Genomic DNA, 25,242 nt, shown 5'->3' on the forward strand with positions numbered 1-25,242 from the left:
AAAAAAATGATGCGTGTTGCTAAAAAGTGTACACGTTTTTGTCATGATAAAAACCATGGGCTGAAAATAGTTTTAGCAAGACAATACCTTTGTGCCCATTCAATAAAATGAGTTATTTTACATCAAAACACAAATAATATATCGGCTAATCCACCCCCATCTCCTCCAGTCAGCTGAAGACACTGCCTGTTCTTTGTTCTTTGCTGCAACACTGACTCCTCTGAGCTATGCAATCGGCAATTCAAATACTGGGATAATCCTGCTGTACAATTTTAATCAGAGAGCGATTCTCAAGAAGGGAAATCTAAATTAAAGAAAGTTTCATGCTGGTGGATGTATCAGAATAGTGATGTTTTCATATTAAATCACTTTCAACATGAGAAAAGTAACAATAAAAGATAATATGAAGCATTGCCTTGACAACGTTGTCAGCTGGTAATGTAATATTAGTGTTGGCTAAGCCTCAATCGCACCCAGCATCGGCTGCCACCCTGTGTACTGAGACTCACTATTTAACTGCCTGAGTTGTGAATGAGTGCACGACAGAGAGAAAACATGTTAAGAAAATTAATTTCCCGGTTGACAGACCTGCATACTTATTTTGGTACCAAAACTGTTCTGGGGTCAAATTTAAAAAGCAGCCAACCAAAATATGAAGAGTGTATGAATGTGTCCTTTCTGGTATTTTTGATGGAACATCATAAACATATTTGGGTATGATATGAAGGCTACGGTAATTAAGTTGGATTTTGTGCCATCACAGCCATAACAGAACGTGCCAGGCCTGATATCTTCATAGCAACGGAAAAACACACTAAATAGATTCTTAGTCTTGTTTGTGCGAGCTTGCTCCTGTAGCCTTGTAGCTTCTGTAGCCACTGGTTTCTCACAGGGTTTGCACTTTAGCTTTACAGCCCCATCCAGTGGTTCCTCCACTTTTCTGCATAGAACATAAGAACTGTCTGACCTCACCTCTCTGAGACTGCAGATGACACTCTTCAGATTTAAAGCCATAGCACTGACGGCTGATTTTACAGCTATATTTGTAAAATATCTTATGAACAAGTTAACAAGATTAATGCTACATATATCTATTACCTTTTATTGTATATAATATGTGTCACACCAAACACAATCCGAGGCCATATGTGGGAGTGCCATAAAAAGTTGGTGGAGTGGTGTTAAACTAAAAAAATGTCTGAATCACTGCTCCGTAGCTTCATAAGCCAGGTCCTTTTTTGTGAAATTCCATCCTATCATATCTCATATACATATAGTATTCTACTTTCACTCAAAATATGTCACCATGAGGAAGACAAAGATGGCCAAACAGCTGTTGCTCCATCTTTACAGCTACACATAAGTGGCGACAGATGTTTTCCAGTTAATCTTAAATTGTGCTGATTCTTTTTTTTTCTCCACATAAATAGTGATTTGTTGATTCAGCAGTAAAGATGTGCTGTGTGTAGCACATCGGTACCAACAAGCTGTGGGCAAAGTTTCTTTAGGTCTCCTTGTAGCTTATCATCCATCTAAGTGGGTTGTCCTAAAGTCAAAGCACTTCGAGAATAAAGTCAAGAGTTTTTCAAAAGAATTTGAAAGGCAAAATTAGAGGAGGGAAAGATTGAAAAGAAAGATATACCACAGTAAGAACTGCAAGTTTGGTGCAGTGCATACTTCTGATCTCTCCCCCTGTGTTCACCACAAGCCTGTTTGTTCCAAGCTCTGACTCATGATGAGAAGTTTGTGGTGTTGCAAGTGAACCGAGCTGAAACTTTATAATGAGCAGTTTCACCTGAATCAGGTACAGTCTCACCTATTAATAAGAAGTGACCCACTTATGATTTCATGCTATTTGTGGAGTTGCTGGTTGAGGGGTTTCATAACCTTCAAGTTTCTTCGTGAAAATTATGCTTCACTGCTACGCAACCAATCCTCCATGGAAATGAGCCTTGGTGCAAAAAAAAGGGAGGCGGTATTTTCTACAATCTCATTGAAAGTGTTTTTATTATGCTATTATGCTCAGGGGATCTTTATTATTGCTGCAGAGGAGAAGAAACATGGACAGTCATACAGGCATAGCAATTTCAGCAGCTGAAATTGCTTGAAATACTGATCTGAAGAATTAGTTTGTTTACCATGCGGAACAGTCATCTAATATTTACTTTGTCTTCATCTAATCTTAGACAGCCCAATGTAACCTCTAACTGGGTGACATTTAACCAGACCATTGAGAACCTAGATTCACTGTTCCACAGTAAAGTATTTATGGAGAGTTGGGGAATTTCCAGTGTTAAGTTTCTGTTGCTGAAGAGAATTTAATTATGTTTAAATGACTTTAAAGCATCCAAAGTTTTTGCTTTTCTTTATTTTCCTCTCGTGATGTCGATGGTTTATGGGGGAGTGCATTTGTGGTATTTTCTGGTGTCCCAGTTTGGGAATTAGTCCTCAAACAACTAGTGGTGCATTTACAATATAGCAGAGGGGTTGATCAGGCTCAAGTAACTCAATTCACTCATTTGTCCAATTCTGAGGTAGTAATCAAACAAATGTTGACTATTGTTCCCACTTAGGGTCTATAATATCTGGCTCTGCTTAAAGATAAACTGATTTATAAATGGAAATCAGTTTGAAGAATACCAAAGTACGGAAGCCGAGAACAACCATGGATTTTTTTTTCATGGACTGTTATTTCGTGATAACAACTTATTATTTCAAAGTTGTGAAAAAACAAAAAAACTTTTTATTTCGTTATCTCGATATAACAAAGATAATTTTTCTCGTGATAACGAAAATACATTTCTAATGTGTTCGTCTTGATTTCAATCTACAAGAGCTGCCACAAACGGCTTTGTACATTTGCTAACCCGTAGCCCCTAAATAAACCCAATCAAGTAAACAAACTTGTCACGTTCTGCTGAAGGTTGGACCCCGGCGCGGAGACACAGAAACGGGTGAAGTAGCTTGTATTCCAAAATGTTAAGTTTATTGAGGACTTGCACACAATCACATCACCTGTGGAGTGGACAGAAGCAGGTAGGCAACAAACTCACAGGTGAGCTCAGGCACAGATAATCCAAAGAAAGATGTAAGAATAAATCTAAAACGTAAAGCGAAATCCAAGATGTAATCCAAAAAACACAAGACAATGGAAAAGAATGGGGAAGAAACCCAAGTATTTATACATGGAAGATAATTAAGAGAGAATGGAAAACTGGTGTGTCAGGGCTACATGGCATCCCCTCCTCCTGCTGGTAGATGGAAAACCAGGAGAAACCAAACAAACACTAAGCAGGCCCTGGAGTAGCAGCTGTGGCTGTGACACAAACTAACGTAAAGCGTAACTTACCAGAAGGCTACAGCTATAGCCAGTGGCTATGAAAGCCGTTCGAGGCAGCTCTTGTAGGTTGAAATTAATTATCATGAGAAAACTATCTTTGTTATATCGAGATAACGAAATAATAAGTGGTTTTTTTTTCACAACTTAGAAATAATAAGTTGTTATCACAAAATAACAGTTGTTATCACAAAAAAGAAAAAAAGGCTCATGTCTCAGGTAGACAGAAATCAGGATGTTCTATTTTGTGTGTTCCATAGTTTCCAATTAATGTTTATATTACAAGGTTTTGCTGCCTTAGGGTAACAGTGCATGAAAAAAAAAAAAAAAACTCCATAGCCAGTCTCGGCTTCCGTACTAAAGAGCTCAGTGCATTATCCAAAAAAAAAAGAAGAAGATTACACGTTGAGAATATAATCTAAAAAAAAGAAGTAACTTGCTTTGAATTAACAGACATAGTATTTTGAAAGCCTAAATAAAGTATATGTAGAGTGCATGATGTAAGGAGCCAAAGTCTACAGAAACCATGATCAAATCCCAAAACCCCCTCTTTCGCCATATCACTTAGCCCTTTTCCTCCATTTTACAGAGGTAAGGTGATCCTCTTCTCTGGACACTAAGGCGTGTTGGTGTAGTTATTTAATCAGGGCATTGGTGGCCATTTTGATGGCTAGTTGACTCATACACCTTGATCTCAAACATATAAAAAAGTGCACCGACCCTACCTACAAGAATGTAAAACTAAGGGGAAATGAATCACAGTTTTCATAGTTCTGCTGATGAACTGCTTATCAGCACCTACTTTATTTCTCTGAAAAGAATATCCTTTAAATTTTAAATATAAGACGATGTGTAAATATAGACTGACATACCTATTACATTCTTATACTTCAGTTAATTAGGAGCAAAACTGTCCATAAGGCCCATTAACCTTCAAGGTGCCACATGTTTGTCAAACACTTGATCAAAGGTAATATATATAAAAAAAGCTTGGCTATATGTTATAGAGCAAGGACTGTTTTAAATTCTCAGCCTGGGAGCTCAATCATCAGGTCTCTTGTTCTGGGATCTGAATTCATTAAAAACTCCCTGTTGCCTTGCACGAGCCCTTTGGAAATAGACCGTCAACCCAGCATGGAGGGCCAAAACCAGTGCATGTTTTTTAATGATGTCTGACTTGTTCACACCCAAGTTATTATGCTTCTCCTGTAAGGAATTAAACCAGAGGCTTGCTGCAGGGGGCCTCAAACAGCGATCTCGTTGTGACATCTGATGGGAGTTGTGATGTGAAGGGACAGATGAAGATTACTTGAGGACAAAATTTGGTTTCAATGCAATATATCAGTTTCAATGGATCAATGGATCAATGAAATGGATTTCATGGTACAGTAAGATGAACAATTCTTTTTTTTTTTTTTTTTTGGAGCAAGTTTTACTCCAGTTTTATTTGTGCAGTAGTCTCGGTTTAGAGTAGATTTTTATGGAGGGGAAGTCAACCAATTCAACATGGTTTAATATTACATTTTCAGTGTGTCCCAAATCTCTACAAGGCATCACCTGCCTACTTACAGCACTGGCGTATCTAGGTTGGCTGTCTCTGTCATCTATTTTTAAAACTTGTCATGCTTCTGCAGCATCTTGTTTGCTTATAACACCACAATCTATACAAAATGTGTCATTGAAACTGCTGGTGTTTGACAGTAATGCAGTAAATTGTGAGAGCCATTATTAGCTCTAAGCCTAAATGCAGTTTGTATCAACAAGGTTTTGTGAAACCATTGGAGTCATTTACTTTAATGCTGGTGTAAATTCACCAAGTCAGTTCTATTCTTTATAGTTCTACAACACACAGCAAATAAAGTATATTGTACTCCTATTAAACCTATTAACCCTAACCTTATTCAAACAAAAACATTACTTTGGAACAATGAGAACACGTTCCTATTTGAGCTCAAATTTTACATTGCAACAGTCTTGTACTTGTATGCCATTTTATAGGTTGCAACAGTAACATGTATACACAACATGTTATGACAAAAACTTTTCCTAGTTGGCTTTAGATCATACCATCAATTGGTTAGGCGTGGGATTTTAAACTTTCTGGTTGGGGTTAGAAATGGATCGTGATTAGGGCTAAAACACATTCTTTTTACAATGTGACAGGGACGTCACGTTAGCCATTTTTAGCCTATGGACCCACATGCTTCCACAATCACTAGAGGTTGCACATTATTTTAATGTGATTATTCACAGCAGTGAATAAATACCAGTGTTAAAACACATTGAAAAGAAAAAAAAACTTTTTCCTTCAATGATTGGATTCAGGCGAAGTTGACAAATGTAGATACATTTTATATATATACAAAAAGTTCTAAATTTGCAGAGAAGCTGAGCACACAGCATAAACGGGTGATCTTCCAGTTTACCATATCTACATTTTTATGCTGTTACAAGCAACATACATGAGGTGATATACATGGGTGCAAGGTAAATACATTTGCTCTACTTGTTATACCCCATATGGAAACAGGAATTGTCGGTCATAGGATATACCTATAATCTTTACTATATTTTCGTGAAGAAGCTGAATGTACAAATGACCATTTTGGTTAAAAATGCCCTTTTTTAACAATTAAAAAGAAAGAGTGCAGCTACAACCCTACTGTTACAAGATCCTAACATAAACTTCTACATTGGTTTCATAATGTCATACTATAGACTCGAGATATGACAATTAAGTTACATTCAGTAACATCCTACTTGTTTTGGTAATACTTTAGGAGAGACTTCTGAACATATTTTGCAGAGGAAGGCTTAAAAAAGTAAACCCTGAGGATTCGTGACATGCTCTGAATTTCCCTCCCTGCCTTACTGTATTAGTATCATCCTGAAGAAATCAAGGAGATGAATGCTTTACTTTCCCTGTTAAATTTCTTAGCTATTTTGAGAGTATTGCTGCAGACAATCCCTCCTTGTGTGTGTGTGTGTGTGTGTGTGTGTGTGTGTGTGTGTGTGTGTGTGTGCGAATGGAGGCTGGTGTGTCCTATTTCCCTTCAAAACTAAAAGAACTAGGTTTGAGGTTTATTAATATTTGTATCCATCTCCCTTAGGTCAGAAAAAAAGAGATGAAGTCTATCATTTCATCATGAGATAAACATTTCTGCATTAAAATGAATCAATTTCAATTGAGAAGGCTTCAATTTGATTATTTCTCAGGCTGAATAATTGTTCTGAAAGACACTGAGATTAAATATCTCAGGTGTCTTTGACATAAAAAGTGCTCTGCCAGTGTTAATTTGTTGAGAAACGCACTGCCTGTCTCTGTGTGGTATTCCTGCCACTCGGTGGTAATACATTTCTGAGAAGGCACAGCTATGTGGCCACTTGCATTATTCATAACTCTTACTACGCAAGGGAGATTACTTATTGATGTGCACAGGTCTCCCTGAATCATACAGTGAGAAAGTTTTCAAAGTTTTCTTAGGTCTGTGGAATTAATTTGGTTACGCAGATTGCAGACACATCTTTTAATAAATGGATTTCAAGGAAAGACATGAGCAATTAGCTGCAGTTTCATTTCCAGTGCATGTCTTTTGTGCAGCAAAAGCATTAACAGTAAATTGGTTAAATAGTCATGCTCACTGGTGAAGTAACTGACAAGCAGCATTCGTCTTTTACTTTTATCATTCTTCATTAGTGTCTCTGTTTTTCTCTGCTTCCATGAGTTTCCAATATAACGTAAAAAAAAAGCTCAGCAGCTTATTATACCAGTATTAGTTTTTTCAATAAAAAAAACTAAAATATTCGGACATATGTGACGGTGAAAAGGCTCATGTCTCAGGTAGACAGAAATCAGGATGTTCTATTTTGTGTGTTCCATATTTTCCAATTAATGTTTATTTTACAAGGTTTTGCTGCCTTAAAAAGAATACCATAATATGTTTAACACGCATCATGAGCCTAATGTGAATCAAATAATCAATCATTTTAAAATTTTCACTTTTTCTCCACTCTTTACTGTGTTGCAGATCGGGATTTAAACAAGTAAATCTTTTTTTTTTTTTTTAATAAATCTACAAATTAACTTCATAGAAAAAAATAAGGTCTTTATATTGCAACAAAAGTCAAATAAAAAGGACATATGAACTAATTCTAATAAAAATGGTTGCCATTATTGGTTAAGGCATAATAAATGCAACAGAAAGTCAGAGTGAAATTAAAATACCAGGGTTCTATTAAAAACTCATTCAAACTCACACTGGCATTACCTACAATTATATTAGTAACAATGCTAATAAGCACATATCATGTGGCTCACAGATAACAATGTTAATTTCACGATTTGTATTTAAACGTAATTGTTCATTTAATATTTCTGTTTTTTAATTAACTCATGAGTTGTTTTTAAACAAATCCAATTTCCCGAAAGTGCGGGATCTTCAAAACATAACTGTTGTTGTTTATTTACAGTTAATATTCTGCTTTCTTCCCCCATTGTTTATAAGACAGTGTAGAGATAGACAAAAAACTACAGGGAAAAAAAGAGACCCAAGTTGTGCCGTAAACATTTCTTTCTTAAACGTTTGAATGGCAGATTTGTCATGAGAGATTTCACTGACTGAAAAAAAACTATCTGAAGTGGAACACATTCCAGACTTCAGCTCTCTGCTGAATGTGAACATAGCTTTACATATCTATGATTAAAAAAGAAAAAAATCAACCAAATTTGTAATTCAGTATAGACAGAAGAGTAAAATGAGAAATGAGAGCAAATCCAAATGAAAAAAAAGATTGTTTAAAAACTTCTCTTAAAATTATGATTTAATAAAATTCAATAAAATCATTGTAAATTATTCATTTTCCCCTTTATGCATAAAAAATAATCAGAAAACCAAATCTTTGTGAATGCTGACAAATGTTGACAAGAGCAGTGCATCAGTCTTAAAAGGTACAAGTACACAAACCTACAAGAAAGACTAGAAAAACTGTATTATTACTAAAAAAGTATACTATTAGTATACTTCTATTGGAGGAAGTATAAACTATTTTATCAGTAGAATTGAGTTAACCTTTCTTTGGTCCATCCTACATTATTCATGCCTCTTTCATAGTTCACTTGCCTCCATATCTCTTCTCTTTCCCTCTGCCGCTGTGTCACTTATACAGCTCCAATTATATATCTAGACTTATATGACAAAATTAGCTAATTGAGCCAGCTTACAACAAGCTCAATTATCTCATGTTGCATGGGGGGCAGTTTCAACCAAATGAGATCAGGCATTATTATCAGAGACCAGGATCTTGCTGCTCACCCTCTTCTGACATACACTGCAACAAGCTCCCGCCCTTTGCTTTGGTGAACAGAGACTAAACCACAGAGTTATCATTCAAATAGATTCTTGCCAAATTGAAAGAGATAGCACAGGCAAGTCAGCGAATGCAGGTTATTCCACATCTTACAGTCTTGCCCTTGAGTCATTTCCTAACAGAAAATCAGCACAATGTACGCGAATGAGTTTGTTAGCGGCTTTTTACTCCAGCTGGGATGAAATAATTGAATCAGTACACATTTATACACAGATCTTGTGGCACTTATTATCACAGCTTGCTGTCGATCATGTCCCTGCGGGATGTTGTTTTCCCAGCAAATTCACATACTGCTTGTGCACACGTGACATGTGCACACATGCGGGCACAAGGACCAATTACAATCCCATTCCAGTGTACTAGTATGGGGTGAAGATTGTCTGTGGCCCCAGAGCCAGCACAGACTTAGGAGTATGACACTTATTAGAACTTGATGTTGGCAGCTCTGGAAAAAAACACTACTCCTCTAATAGAGGAGTCTCATATTATCTCCAATTGGACATGGTTCTAGCTGTAATATATTGTTTAAAACAACAGATGAGAGCTCAGGAAATTCGTGGCTATATTTTAATAAGGAGAAAAAATAAATGTTGGGTCTTACTACTAACAGGTCAGCTCATATTCTTCATAGTCATTTAACTCATAGTTTATCTCAAGATTTAATCATTTTTCATTGGTCAGACAGAAGTATGTTGTACAAGATTATCATATGAAAAAAATGTGTGGAGTGCCATTTCACAGTGGTGGCATTAGTCTTCTCAAAGAAACAGGCAAACCTTATAACTGCAGGACTAACTTCCATAAAGGAGACGGCTGGGAATTTGCGGGATTTGGAGTGTGCTTTTCATTCCTACTGTAGTTGGTCCTTGTCAGGCCAGCAAAAGGGATTGAGACCTCTGGGGTCATCTTGTAGTGTCTTGCATGACATTGGTTAATCCCGTGGTTTGCAAAGCGGGGACTCCATGGATCAGCCTTCTCTGATCATTGTGCACATGCTCAGTCAGACTGACATTTGGTGGCTGGGTCAGTGCGTTTGGCTCTTTGTCATGTTCATGTGATGTTTTTTTTTTCTGAGTTTCTAGTGTAGTGAGGCACATTGGAGGAGCCTGCTGCTGTCAGTCACTGCTGTTGGCAGAAGGGTGTGCTTGGTCTCAATGTTCAGTCTCAGTGCAGGTGGCACCTATCAGCTTTTTTTTTATGGAACTCGTCAATTGTGTTTTAACATTGATAAAATAGTTTTTCAGAATTTGATTTGAGTTTTGATTAGTACTCAAAGCCAGTGACTTTACAAATAAGGCTTTGAGGTCTTTTTTTATACCCTCTGTGTCACCTCTTGGGTGACTTACAGCCGACTCGAGTATGTTGCTGAACGATGTTGGGGCTGTATGCATTTTGAGAGGAGTACCTACAAACACCACAAGATGTTTGAAAGTGCATCTTATCAATGTTGCCATATTGGTCTTTTCTACATGTTTATAATAATTGGATAAAAAGCTATATCTTTAGTACATGCCAATTGAGCAACAATTAGATTATCTGTGATGTCTGTTTTGGCAGCTGGACATGACATTTTCATGTGAATACAATATCATAGTCTCTCTGCACGAGGCCACAGTCCTGCTGTTCAACTGGGCCACTATTTGCCAGAAAATGCACCTTGTGGTGTCCTAGAAGCCTTAAAAAGTCAGTTCTGTGGCAGTTTGGATGCTCCCATTACTTTGCCAGTTCCCAGAGTGCTAAACATTAGGCTTACTGCCAAACAACACAATGTGGTAAAACTAACTGGTTCTTAGCACAACCTGGCCACCGTCTGTTCTTATCCATATGGCCAATTTGTCTTCCACACTTACACGAAAGTGAAAACAAATGAGTACACACTCACACACACACACACGCATATTTCTCTACCCTTTTCCAGATAGGGCCCTGTCCTGATACTTCCCTCCTTTATCCATTCCTTTTGTTCTTCTTTTTAGCAGTTTTCCCCTTTTCTTATCAGTTCCTGTCTTCCCTGTCCCTGCTCAGCACGCCTCATTCCCTTGCCCCCCCGTCTTTCCGTCTGGTTCAACCAGAAATTTAATTTGTCTTGACATTCGTTGTTTGGCAACTCTTTTGTCTGTCATTTCACAATGAGTTGCGAAGTAAGCTGTTTGGTTTCTGCTGTCTAAACCGGAGTGTTTCTTCCACCTTGAGTTTTATTCATAGATAATAGAAACAAAGGATGAGTATGAACAAAGCAAATATAAATATGCTCAATCATGATTTTCAGCAACAACTTAAAGTCATTCTTTTTTCTTTTTTTTTTTGTTTCCAGGACTGCAAATTATTAGGGACAATGATAGTGTAATAAACTGATTTCTAATCAGATTTCACACATTAGTCCGGTTTGTTCCGAAGTCAAAAAAGAGTCTGAATCATGAACACAAAAAACTGATGCCACTGGATATTCTTGCTGTTTGACAAAAAAATGCCCATTCAGCTTTGAGATACAGCATGGCACAAAAAAAAGCCTCAAACTGTTGTATAAGTGTGCTAAGACAGCATCGATTACCAACAAACATGCCAACAATTTAAAAAAACGATGGTTTCCAATGGTTACATGAATCACAAGGCAGAGGTACTAAGCTAAAGACGGCAACATTTGACTTATTTTTCAGGGGTAATGGCAGAAAAAAACATTTCCCAAATCTTTGTGAAAAATGTTGCTGTATTATAAACATAAAAAGAAAAATTTTTAGATGAGCAGCAGCTCAGTTTAAACTGGCAACTGACTATTTAGAAAGACCACTGTAGAGAAAATGTTGAGTTCAGACTTGACTTGTTTTGATTCTTTATCTTTAATTGTGACCAGAACTCAGAGCAGGCAGCTGTTTCAGACTAACTCCTGGAAACATATCAACCAGAGGGTTTTTTCAGGAATAAAGAGTTATACCTCTGCCCAACAGAAAATTAACCTTTACTGTGCTTTGAAATGTAGTTAAGTTCATCAGATGCCATTATTGTACAAAGGAAAAAAAAGAAAAAAAAATAGAACCCACAAAGCAGCAGCACCTATATCAAACCTGTATTCTAGAATTCAGATTTCTATATCAAACACCTGTTTGTTTGTTGCTAATTATTTGCGTGGCACACATGTTGAAAATGTCAAGGAAACACAATTAAATATGACCTTTTGCTCAACTGGGTTAACTATGGATGGTCATGAGAACCACTCCATGTGAAGTGCCAAAGTGGCATCCATTAAAGTTATGGTGGTGCATTACAAAGAAAGCACGTTAGTCTTAACCATGACATTTTTAATCAAGACGTATTGATTTCTAACACGAACCAAGTAATGTTATTGCCTACACCCCACTAAGAAGTGAGAAAAGTATTTTAGTAAAGTCTTGTTGTGTTATTGCCTTAGCATAACCCAGAAGTGAAAAAAACTAAAACATTTGTTGTCTCATGGTGTCCAACTAATTTCTTATAGTGGAAACCACTCCATGTAATTATGCAGTCCACCCCTACCCCCTCTCCTCCTTAAGAGGATTTTATGTCTTGTTAAAGGAAAGAAACACCACAGAATGATGATTGCTCCGATGTGGAAATGCTCATTGAAGATGTATTTCCCCTCCCGCCACCATAGGTGGCGGTACTGTAGAGGACGCTGTCGTATTTAAGGGTATGACTGTGCAACCCAGTCAGTCGTTTTAAGCCCATTCTACACAAATACCACAGTGGATCATTTCATCACCTCAATAATTTTATAACATACACAATTAACATAACCCAGAGATAAGAGTTACAGCGTAATGCTAAAATAGTGAAGCCATGATATACTGTATGTCAGTAATCTTAATGCATGCGCAGGGAAACATATTGATGCTCTGGATTTCTAAGATAATGCAGCATTTTGTCACATTTCAAATTATTTTATGTCCACAGGCAATAGATTCAAATTTATAGGTCAGCTATATAGATCATAGAGGAAGAGTAAGACTCATTACTTCATCTCATCTTTTCTTCTTCCCTCACTTTTAAAGTCATTTGGTGACTCCCCTCTGACTCACACTACCTTCCTACCTTCATACCGTCTGTATAGAGCCGATCACTAATCAACGGGGTCTTAATTAACCCAGTTCACAGCAACTATACCATGCCGCCTGCTGCTTCACTGCTGGCAACATTTGACCACCAACCGCTTATCAAAGTTGGAAGAAATCCAAATTTTTTGTCCTCGTTTAACACTGATAGTCTAAAGAGATGTGGATGTGTGACTGAAGGTGCTTCTAATCAACTTTCTTTGAGCCCTAAATCCAGTGTGTTTGTTGAATATGAAAAATACATACAAAATTTTGACACAGCACACAGCATGGCCAGTTTATTGGAGGGGTCTCATTGGTGTGTAACAGGCCTACATATTTCAGATGTGCTGTGAAAGCAAGATGTACAAATATCAGAAAACATGTAAATGATGTTACAGTATGATAGTAGTACAATTATTCTACAATTATAATTATAAGTTCAGTCATCGCTTGTTCCAACATGCCCTACTGCGGGTCATTGAATGCTCACTTTACATTCAATCAACCGGCTTTTGAGTTTGAGTTTTTGGCTTATGAATGCACAGCAGAAACCTAATGAAGGGAAGAAAGCTCTCAAAGTTTATAAAAATAGCAGCTCATGGAAAGAAAATATTGATGGAGTGTAGTAGTCTTAGGTGTGATTTTATCCACAATTCTTTTCAGGCATTAAAGAAATGGCTTCTCTGCTGATTATGAAACAAAGTCTGCCAATATAAAGTATATATTTAGGAGATTTTTAAAAGAGCCAATACTAATTTGAGAGCACTTTCTGAAATATTTGACAAAGAGCCATTACATTTGATTTGTGAGTCTGATGCTCTTTGTGGAAAACCTCTTTTTCTCCTTATAAACTAAATAATTTATCCCAAATACTTAAATAATCTTGCAAAAATGATTTCCAAAAAACAATAAATTGTCAGTAAGCTAATAATTTCCTACTGCCGTGATCGGGCTGTCAATCAACATTCAAACTGTTGTTGTTTTTTTTCCTTATTATACCTTTCTACTCAGACTTAAATCAGTCTAGACGGCTGTGGCTCCTGTTACCTGGGTGTTCTTGTTTGATGCACTGAGCTCTGACTTCTGAAGACTATTACAGTACATTTACTTAGCAACTGAGTTATAAAAGTAACCAGACACACAATCCGGCAGCAAAGCTCAGAATCTTAATTAATCTGTCCCTTTTTTTCTCATAAAAGCAAAAAGAAGTTTCTAAAAACTCAAACCAGGTTCAAATATATGCTGTCATTTCACATTAAAAAAAAAGAAACATAACCCAGATTTGGTTGACATGTTCTGCCTTTCTGCTTGATGTTGACTACCCGTTAGGGAACTGCAAACATGAAAAAGCTCTTTTTGTCAGTGGTGCTGAACTTTGTCTAACAATGTGATCAACTGGACATCAAACTACAATGAAGCATCCTCTTCATATTCAAACACATTGTTTGGAGAAAATTGGGAACATCTAGAAATAAACAGTAAACTGGTCATTCATTAAGAACCTGTTTTGAATGAGTGGGTGTGTAAAAACATTTGACTGGTAACATCTATATGACAAGCTATTTTATATAACATGGATGCAGATGTTTCACAGTAAATTGTGAGCTTGAGATGAAAGGGTTGAATCGGACAGAATTATCCATTTTTATAAAATGAGGATAAAGCCACTGAAAACCAATTGAAACCTCTCATTTAGGAGTGGGTTTATCATTGGTGCTCTGAGGGCTCCAACTTCATGGTACAGTATACTTCTACCTTCCAGAGGATAGACATGTTACTATGACAACTGAATGCCAATCAAGCATTTTCACACTGCACTCAAAAGCCAGATGTTAGCAGGTGTTAATGCGTTTTTTGACCAGCGTCAGCTAAAGAGGCAAAACTCTCAGCTATAGATAACTGTAGGTCTTACAAAAATGTTAAAATCATGACTTATCTAACATTTTATCTACAATATAGTTATAAAAAGGGTAAATTAGCTGTAGAGACCAAAGTCATTTTTGTTCCAGACTGCTATAAAGCTACATCCTAGTGATTGTCTAGCTGCCACCGACAGACACTAATGTTACAGCTAAGAGAATATATAGGGGTTGACTCGGTGACCGCTTCTCCAGGTGGTAGCACGTATTGCAGTTGTGTGTACACTTGTGAAAATTATAAACACAATAGAGTGAATGAATGAATCACTCCAGAAACCTCTTTTATTCATACTTGGGTGTTGTTTACTCACACTTGTGTAAAGAGAATGTTTTCAGATGGAAATCAGGTCTCAGAAGTATGAGTTGTCAACTAGATTCATTGTTCTAGCTGTTCATATCAAGATTGGTGGAGAACGAATGTCCTCTTGTAGCAGGAATCAATTTGTGTGTCTACAAAAAAAATCATAATCCTAATGTCACCTGAGGGTGAATTAGATTGCATTCAAGGCTTCTTCACCATGAACTGTTCTACATTTTTGTTAAAGAAGATACAAATTAAAAGAGGGTGAGGGTTGAAGGATATTGAGTGAATAGCATTTTATTCAGAAAATGTAATCTTTTGATGATGAAAACGGAGGAAAATATTACAAACCCATCAGTGTGGTATCTAATATATCATCTTTGATAGAAAAAGGCTCATTTTTGATGTTTTATTATCTCAGTGTTGCACAAGTTTTATTTCTCTCCACCTGCCCCTGCTGTCACTCTAAGAAACACACACACTTCCCTAATACTGTGTGTCTGTTCTCCTGGTAATGTCAGTTTCCTACCATATCTTGTAAGGAATCTATATTTCAGTATGTTGGGATGAACCGCCTTGTACTAATCATAAAGCTTCATTTGTGCTTCATAAGTGCACGTTAGTGTTGTTTTGGTTGGCCATGCGCCACTTGATTTTCTTGACCTGCTGTGGGGCAACTGTGAATGTTATAAAAGCATCTCAAAAGGATTTGATGTTTTTGTAATAGAAAATGTGAAACTGTGTTGTAAGTTCAGTTTGGTTAGTTTAGTTAGTTTCTGTATATTGACCTTCCTGGAAGAGTTCTTCCAACGATATCCCCATGGTGTTGGGCGCTATAGTCTCAGTAGTGATATCTTCTGTTTTGGAAGAAATTTGCAGTGAATCTCGTGCTCCTGAAGCTCCAGTAGAAACGGTAATGGAGCTGCATTGACAATCCGCAACTTGATCATGTAAAGACCAAAGCGGTTAGCAAATTTGCAGCTAGATAAAGGATAAATGGTTATCTTTTTGTGATTTCTAAAGACTTTTATCATCTTATCCACACACTTTTGAAGTCACCTGGGTCCCACTTGCCCATTCTGTGGGTCATTTAGGTCATTGTCACTCGTCAGTTTGCTTATCTGCCTTGACAACATGTGAGATGTTTTGGTCACATGATTCAAGGTGTGAAAGTTCCTGGGGAGAAAAAAAATCGAGGCTTTCTTGTATGTGTTAGATAGGTGATGGCTGAGGCCACATCCACTGTTTATAGTGTTTTTTTGTTTGGGTGGGGGTACGACATGTTTAACAAAAGGCCTTTTATTGACTGCCACCTAACTGGATGTAAAGTCATTTTTAAAGCGCACATACGTGGTAAACTTTAATTGCAACATTTCTTTAAATTAGCTGCCGTTTAATATATCTGATTGTAATCATCTGAGTTAACAGTAGATGAAGAAGTGTTTGTATTTTAAGCTTTACTGCCGGACATAGTGCCCCATTTATCTGCTATCGTGGACAATCAAAAGAAATCAGCCTAGACAAGTTGGGTGCATCAATGGGTGTAATTTTCAATTACCTTAAGTTATCACATTCATTTCTACAAACTACAGTAAACAAACATAAACATCACTGGACCATGCAGGCATCATATCTCATTGTTTGGTTCACATTATGTAACAAAACCGCTTGTTAAGGGGGACATTCTGTCAGGAGGAAGCAGCAAAAACTACATTTAACCCGAGTTAAACAATGTGAAATGCTTCCAAATACTAATAATATCCTTGATGTAAATTTATGACCCAGTGAGCAAGAGGTGAAATAAATATGACAATATCATACCGACATTTCAAATTTTTTCCTAAAAGAGCTGCAACCTTAATTGACATTAGAAGAGAATGAGAATGAACCAGGACTTCATGACGGGGAAAAAAAATGAATTTTAACTCGAAAAGTTGCATGTAAACAGTCTTAACTTCAGCTCTCTCTCCCTCTTTAAAAGCCACTTGGTTTTTGACGGATGAGGCTTTGCATTTTTTAACATCCAAACTTCTTTTTGATGGCAAATATCTCCTTTGAAAGGTTGCAGAGCCTCACAGTTTTTGGAACCTATTAGATTTTTTAAGGACAGGTTCTCTTTTGAATTCACTTTCTACCTAACAGACACTTTATTCCACACCATCGCTGCCAGCTCAATTTTTGATGAAGGTAATACATCACTCGTTATGACTTTCTCCCTCAGTGCATTAGGTTAATTCATTACACTTGTCCCGAATATAGCCTTTATTTTTTCAGGCGAATTCTATAGTGCATTCAAAAGTAGACATAAAGGAAGAGCTTCTCGCTCTGTCGATTGCTGATGTCCTTGTCAACTTTTGTCACATACTATCATAGCAGAGCACACAACAAGTTTAATCCGGGGGGTCTTTTTGCTCAGATAGATTTAGTGGCTATAACTCAAGCAGTGATTGAGTAATTACCAGCCAGTCTGGGGAAAAAAAATTAACAAGTGTGTGTGTTTTTTTTTCCCATCGACAGCTGCTTAGAGTGCAAGAAGTTACAGAATGCAGGGCAGCAGTGACCTCATCATATTAGGATACCCTTTCCATCCAAAGCAGTTCCAGTGCTGATTGCTCTAAGTTGGTTCTAGCAAATAAATTATTTCCACAGCCAGGAAGCCACGTAATTACGTCCTCCAATATATGTTCAACACCCATCTTGTGTAATCTGAATTTCTGAAGACGACTACAGTGAAGTTCATCTTTGCAAAAACTATAGATCACAGAATTTGTTTTGCTTATACTGCACAAGGGTAGTTTTTAAATACTGTTTTAAATAACAGCTGGTGTTTGGGAACACCATGCGACGCTATCCGGTGTTCCCTAATCATTATGAATGAATGACAATGCGAACAGGATTTGCATATGCTATTTCAACATATGAACCCCAGCTGACTATATCAAAACACTTAACAATGTAAATAAATGTTGCTCCAAACTGTTTCAAAAATCAGTTACAAACAGGGATTGTGGATGCAGCTCTATCAAAAGCATTGAACAGTACTTGAAGATTAAATTGGTCAAATAAATCATCAAACGGCAGGGAAGTGGGAGGAACACTGAGCTCATGTTGTTCCTCTGCAGCTTCTACTTCACATACATGTTGCCATTCAGTTTTTTTTGTTCTCTCTTGTATTAAGCAGGCTAAACAGCACACTGGTTCTGGACTTATAAACATGGCGGTCTCAGATGGTCTCGTTACCCTCCCCCAGGCCCCAATGTAAGTACGGTAGTTTTTTATTACAGGCCAGCTTGCAGCTTATCGGAGGAAAAAAGATTTTTTGTTAACCTGCCACTCTTCCTCCTTTGTTTTTCACACATGCCAGACAGAGGGAGCTTAACCTGGACACATCTTGAGCTGCTGAATAATCTGAGGGACGACAACATTGTTTGTTAGAGCAGTGCGTTGACATTACACACGTAGCCCGTTTCGCTTCTTTTACTACCTCCCTTGCTGACTCAGAGGCATATTGGCAGTGGATTGACTTTGATCCCCCACATCGCCTCTGCACTTTCACACTTGACAATAAGACTTGGAGGGTAAAATGAAGAGAAGAGCACCAGACTAGTAAAATGCTGAACTTGGAAACTAAAAGCACCAGTCAAAACTCATCTGAAAGATCCAAATTCCCATAGAAATATCCCACTTTAACACAGTTTAAGTAGCTGGTTATTGCCTTGAATAAATTTGGTGACATGTCCTTTCAAATTGCCACTGCTCCTCACCAATATTCTGCATTTTCTCTTTCAGAGTCCACATATTTCTTAAGACTCTGGTCATTCGTCTATTTTTTTCCGCCCTTGTTTGTGTGTTTTTATTTGTGCTCTCCACAGCTTTTCCCCTCCTTTTCTGCTCTTGTGTGTGTTTGAACCCAGTTGGCGTCTCAGACTGGTGGTAAAGTACGCTGCAGTCTGAGCCACTTCTGTTTCATCCATCTACAAAACTAGCAGGTTAACACATCAAAAAGCTTGCAAAGTCCTTCAGTTTTTGCATTTGTGTCATGTCAATCGTGAGGGCCTGAAAGAGCACACAAACACACAACACACACACAAGCTGTGTTCAACAAGCAAATGCATTCCCTGCTGCTCGGGCTGTTGGTTCCTGGCTGTTTCCATCACAGAGCCACAGGCCCGTTTCTGCCCTGCTGCTTTGTCCACGCTAAGCTCTTTATTTCTCTGATGTTGTTGACCACAGAAGAAACTCTCAGTCTAACCCCCAACACCCTGTGACCACCATTCATACAAACTCCCACTCACTCAGTGTCTCATCAGCAGCCAATCTATTTTCAAAAGAGGTAGAAAATTAAGCAAACTCCCTGTCTATCTTAAGAGGAAGTGCTTGTCATGTCTAACTGATGAAAGTTGGAAAGACTGCGATTATACCAAATAGTGAATCTTCACTCGTCTTTGCTCGAGTTGAGGTGATGAAATATTTGATCAGATAAGAGACATCTGAAGTGACTTCTTCTCTCAGTTTCTCCAACTTGTTCTAATTTCAAAGCCTCAAATACTTTTATTTTGTAAGGACCCTCAACATCTCTGGGGGTGTTTAGCTCTGACACAACAGCTTTAGCAATAGAGTCAAATGTGAGGCCATCTGACCGAGAGCTTAAGCTGGGTCAAAATTAGACCACAGCCCCAGATACAGTTGCAACAGAATAGTTTTAAAAAGAAAGGGACCAAGGTGTTGGCCCAGTCAAAGCCAAGACCTCAACTCAATAGAAATGCTGTGACGGGACCTTAAGAGAGCTGTGCATCAATGAATCCACACAAATGTTAATGAACTGAAGCAATTGTAAAAAGGAGAGGGCCAAAAAGATGTGAGGGACTGATTTTTCTATTTTGTTGACATACAAAAAGAAGTACTTTATTTTTCAAATGACTATATCATTTCAGCTCTAGAGCAAACTTTGAAATGACATATGGAGCCAAAATGGGCCCATTGACTCCACTTTAGGAAACAGTTGAGGTAGGTGATAAAGCCTCTTCGCCCTTTTGACACATTTAAAGTAGAAGAGAAGGTGCAATTTGCTTAATTTGAGCAACAAGGAATATTGTGACAAAAGTGTGAAGCATTTATACCCGACTCCTCACTGTGTATTTAGTACAAATATCACCTCTTATTCTTTTCCTTTTATTTTAATTGAGCATTAAGCAGTCATTTAAGTTATATGTGAACTGAAGCTTCCTGTGTTTCATCAGTCATATGCAAATGCAAAAGAAGACATTGTGCACCAGTCACAGTTAATATATATATATTTAAGAGAAGCTGTGGTCTGTTTTTACTTCTAACCAGAACAAATGCTCAAAGCAAAATTAAAATTGTGTGCCTTGGTGTTTTATACAAATATGTGTAACTTCTGAACCAATCATTCTATCCATTGCCATTTGTCTGTAGTGCCAAATGATGCTCATCCAATGTAGCTGCAGCCCCACTGACTCAATGGACATCTAGTTGTTTTAAATGAAAAGGTGATACAAACATAAGTTGTCATTCCAAGTCAAAAGGCTAACGTCAAACTGAAATCACAAAGTGAAAGCCAAATGTTGAGTCTTGAATTTTATTCCCTCAAATCTACAGTGAGCTGATTCTGTACCCCTCGTGCTAGATGAACCACAGTGCCAAGCCAACCAACTTCTCACAGTTGCTTTTTTTATCTTATCTTCCACCAAAAACTGCTCCCTTAAGTCCAGTTTATTTGTGAGTCACAAGCTATTATAGATAAGATCCTGTTGCTGTAATAGTTTGTCCCTCCTTGGACACTTGTTGACGGGTATAAACCACTCCGGACTGGGAGCACCCCATGCCTTTTTGGACATGCTCCCAACCAGTCACCTGCACTAAAACAGTTTGGTCCTGGTAAAATTAGACCTGTATGTCATTGTCACAGGGACACAGTGCTTGCAGTTTTTAAAGGGCAGCTGGTGTGGGATTTCTCTGCAGAGCACAGCTGTAAGTGAGAAGACAGTGAACTCACAAGAAAGTGCAGACATCACAGCCTAAAACAGTGATAGTTTTTCAACTTGTTTAAGGCTGTAACAGCTGATGTAAATTATGCGATGATGAGATTAAAGGATTTAGCAGATTTGGGTTAGCCAAGTAAAATGTGGCTACCATGTCTTCAAATCTCCATTACCCCCGATTAAAAGCTAATGAGAGCAGACAATTTTACTACTGCTCTGTGGAAAGCTAATGCGGAGTAAAGCCTGCCGGCACTTATTTTCCTCAATGTTAATCAGATATTAGCATTAGTAAGGTCACAGGGGTACTGTTAGAAACAAGGGGGAAGTGCATTTCTCATAGAGTTGCAGTCCTTACTGTGACTCACTGCAGGTTTGCTTTTTCGGCGATGTAAAATAAGCACATTTAGCTCTAATCTTAGTCCAACCGCACCGCATGCTTAATGGGGATGTTCACTTTCTTCATCCATCTGTTCACTGATCTATTGCATTCATTATCTTCACCATTACTGGTCAGATCGTGGAAAAGTGTTTATGAAACATTTTCCCATTCGACTCAGAATTACACTCATAAGCATTTTTGTAACTTGACTAAAAATGTTTCATGATTTACATCGTAAGTCACAAGCAAGGTTGTTTTTGTAAGAAATCGCTACGATAACAATGCGAATGTTTAACACAGAAAGCTATAAAAGAACACAACTTGATGGCTAAATAGGCCTGTTTTCATACAAATTAGGAGGAGTTGTGCTGGTGTTCTTGAGGAATGTTTAGAAAGACAAAAACCACGAGTGAAATCCATAGATGCTTTGTGATTGTGGGCAATAGGGAATGCAGCAAGCCAAAGGCAAAAACAATCCCAGAGTTCTAGGAATGGATTCATACAGTGTGTACACATACACACACGCATGTTAAAAAAAGTGATAGTGACTTTAAAGGTGAGATGGAGAAGTAGGGAGCGGCGGTCTGACTGAATCATGACATGATCATATCTTTATGAGCTTGATAGACAGCCTGCTGTGGCAGTTGCGCAGTGACTGGCATTGTTTTGAAAAGAAAAAAGCTGCTAATAGAAAAAGAAGAGATTCTTCTAGAAATTCCCTTAATGAATGACTAATCTGTCACAGCTAAAACACTGTGAGGGGAACATAATGCCCGCCAGATCCCATTTTCTGTAAGAATAAGGATTAAATCAATAATTGATTAGCATACTTGACAACTTCCAACATCCATCCGTCTTCCTGCAACAGCATGCTTAAACTGTGAGGACTCTACCTCTTTGTTAAGAAAAAAAGGTTTGTAACTGTAAATAAACAACATTCCTACATCTAATCCTGGTGTTTGGCTTGAAGTTGGTAATTTTTTTGTGTGCTGCATATATTTATGTACAGTATTGATTGTGTGGGAGTTGCTGCTTTTGGCATCCATTAACTGAGCAAACAGGGGGAAAAGTCAAATAAAAGACTAACTAAGGCAACAAAAGGCAACCACCTGAACCATATGAATCACAGGTTGCATCTGGAGAGAAAAAGAATTAGAATTTCAAAACGAGGCAATCCAGCATTAACACCATGACACAAACGCAATTGGCTCATGGTAATACTAACTTGTTTGCTCACTGTGGATACGAAGAAAAAGATATTGCAAAAGAAGCATTTTGAAAAAAGACAGAAAAAAATCTCTAAAGGCAAAGAGTTAAGAGAAAGGGAATCACTCAAGTGCCCTGCTGTTAAGAGTAGAGTCATATCTCCCACTTATACCGTATAACCTTCAAATGTCATTTTACACAACACTTCCTCTTCATCTGTAAGTGACGCTGTCATTTCCATTTGATTCAACTTGAGGCAGAGGGAGATAGAAAGGAAGGGAAGACGGCAAAGAGGGAAGGAGGGAGATGAATGGAGAAAGGAAAACTGCTGTTTTTAAGAGGGAATACACCCCACACAGAAGGACATGATGCAATGAAAAGTTTTTTGCCGTTTTCAGAGTTTAAATGATGAGATATTTCAAACCTTTTGCTGTCTCAGTGGTCAGAGCAGAATCAACAGGAACCAGTTTAGAGTTTAGTTAACTGTAGATCTGCAAACCAGCTGATAACATATCTTCTCATGCTCAGGCGACTTTGCCTCAGTAAAGATTAAGAAAAGAAAATAAGCTATAGAAAGAGACGGGGGGGAAATAAGCAAAATTCTATATGACTCACTTGAAAAGTTCTCTCGCCGCTTGAAAAAGACTTGTTTGGTCTAATGTGACCAAAGAAATTGCCACCATAACTTTCATAGGATCATCTGTTTTTAAGGAGCTTGAGGGAAAGCGAAGGAACACAAAACATAAATACACATTTAAGTTGAAGAAATAGAAATTCAAATTGCAGCCTCTCTGGATACAGTGTACACCACTAAAAGTTTTGGTTTTAAATTCTGAATAATAATAATGGTGACATGAGGAAAACATGAACTCTGGACCTGGTGCAGGTCTCTGCTGCATCATTTATAGACCACACAGCTAACAATCTCCCAGCGTAGAGAAAAGCCTCTGGCTTGGCACACAATGTCTTCTCCTGCAGGAAAATGTTTTTTGCCAAAAGAAGGATTATATATTATACAGATTTATGAGTTAGAATTGGTTCCTATCCCTCATGTGTCCGTGTTGCAGCTGGGGATCAACCCTGCTCACACTGCTAAATTCTCCCGTTTCTTTTCTTGTCCTCTCAACAATTGTGTGTCTGGAAATAATGCCAGTAAAAAGTAGAGATTCTTTTTAGTTACTTAAAACTATAAAAATGTAGGTAATGTCCAAAATCAAGTGGATAAATCAAAAAATGCTCCTTGGTAGCATGTTTGGCCTTCATCGTGCTCATACACAAGAGTGCAAAACATGCACTGCACTTATGAGCAATTAGCAACACACATAATTCTAAAATTGTATTCATTTGAATTTGACAAAAGACTGATGAAAATGAGTGATTCAAGGAACATCAAAGCACAACAGTTAAGGCACATTTATGAAGTCACGTATCTGTGATTAAAAAAAGAAAATAAAAAGAAGAAAGAGGAAAAAATATGTCAACAAGAGGAAACTCTTGCTGGTTTTCATTTTTGCATTTGCAGGTTGATTATTATGAAAATACTGGATACTTGTCATTTTCACATCTTAATCCACAAACCCCAAGCTGAACCATTACCCAGAAGAAATCTTGGTACGGTTCGTTTCAAATATTAAAATGCTGTGGGGCTTGTAATTTTTCGTCAGAAGAAATTAAATTGATAAAGATATAAAACTGCTTGCAAGAAACTTGGAATGAAAATGAAAGTTTCTGTCTTGTCCTCACTTCATTTTACCATTGCATTGGGTTTGCGGGTATTGCTCGCACTCTCACAGCTCCTCAGAGGCAATATAGATTTTATATTGCAAGTTGCAGTGGGAGCTCATAAAATGCTATTTTAATTCAAATAGATCAGGACTACATTACATTTTCTATGATCCAATAGAGCTGATAAAACAAAGACAAGAAAGTCTGAGGAGCTGAAGAAAAAAATGACTTATCAGCAACCTAAACCAGCGTTGCATCATCAAAATTTACAGTTCCTTCTTTCTTCTTCCTTCTATCACAAAGAGGATCTAAAGCTCTGCCTTTAATCTATACAAAATTGCCAAAACACCCAAAGGTAAGTTAACGTTAATTAGATAATTGAAAGATTTCAACTTGAAACAGCAACTTAGACATGGAGGAAAAAAAATGACAACAAAAAAATTTAATACTTCATTTCTTTTTTATTTTATTTTACCATCACATTCCATCCTGAAAAGGATATCTATTTTTCTTCAACCTAATGAAGTGATGGTATTTTCTATAACCAGTCAGAATGTGATGTGGTAACATGCTTTGTTTACACGTTACCAAACGGCAAAATGATGGTGATGGTTGTGCTGTAAAATGAATGCTCTAACCGTGATCGTTTATTAACCATAACCAAGCATTGTTATTGTCTTGTGTTTAATAGAGTGCTGTCATATGGTCATATGTTGGTCTTGATCAAGATCACATGAAAAGGTACAGTGTGGTTCAACATGCTGCACATATCCATGCCATCCATTTCTTCCCCTTCTTCCTTTTTAGAACTTTGTGGCTTGAGTGAATGACTTGATAATGATTTCTGTTCCTATGTGGAAATGCTAATATGACTCCTATTTCCCTCTTGTAGAAGCCATACTTTAAAGGGAGGCTATTAAACTTATTTAACGATATCGG

At 37.5% G+C, this 25,242-nt stretch overlaps 1 protein-coding gene across 1 annotated transcript in view; it reads right to left on the reverse strand.

The window, feature by feature from the left end:
• brinp2 (bone morphogenetic protein/retinoic acid inducible neural-specific 2) overlaps positions 1-25,242 on the reverse strand; it is a 204,892-nt gene that overhangs the window by 85,917 nt on the left and 93,733 nt on the right. The window lies entirely within an intron of this gene.

Source organism: Leuresthes tenuis, unplaced genomic scaffold, assembly GCF_036924035.1.
Source record: "Leuresthes tenuis unplaced genomic scaffold, fLeuTen1.0.hap1 SCAF_14, whole genome shotgun sequence".
NCBI lineage: Eukaryota > Metazoa > Chordata > Actinopteri > Atheriniformes > Atherinopsidae > Leuresthes > Leuresthes tenuis.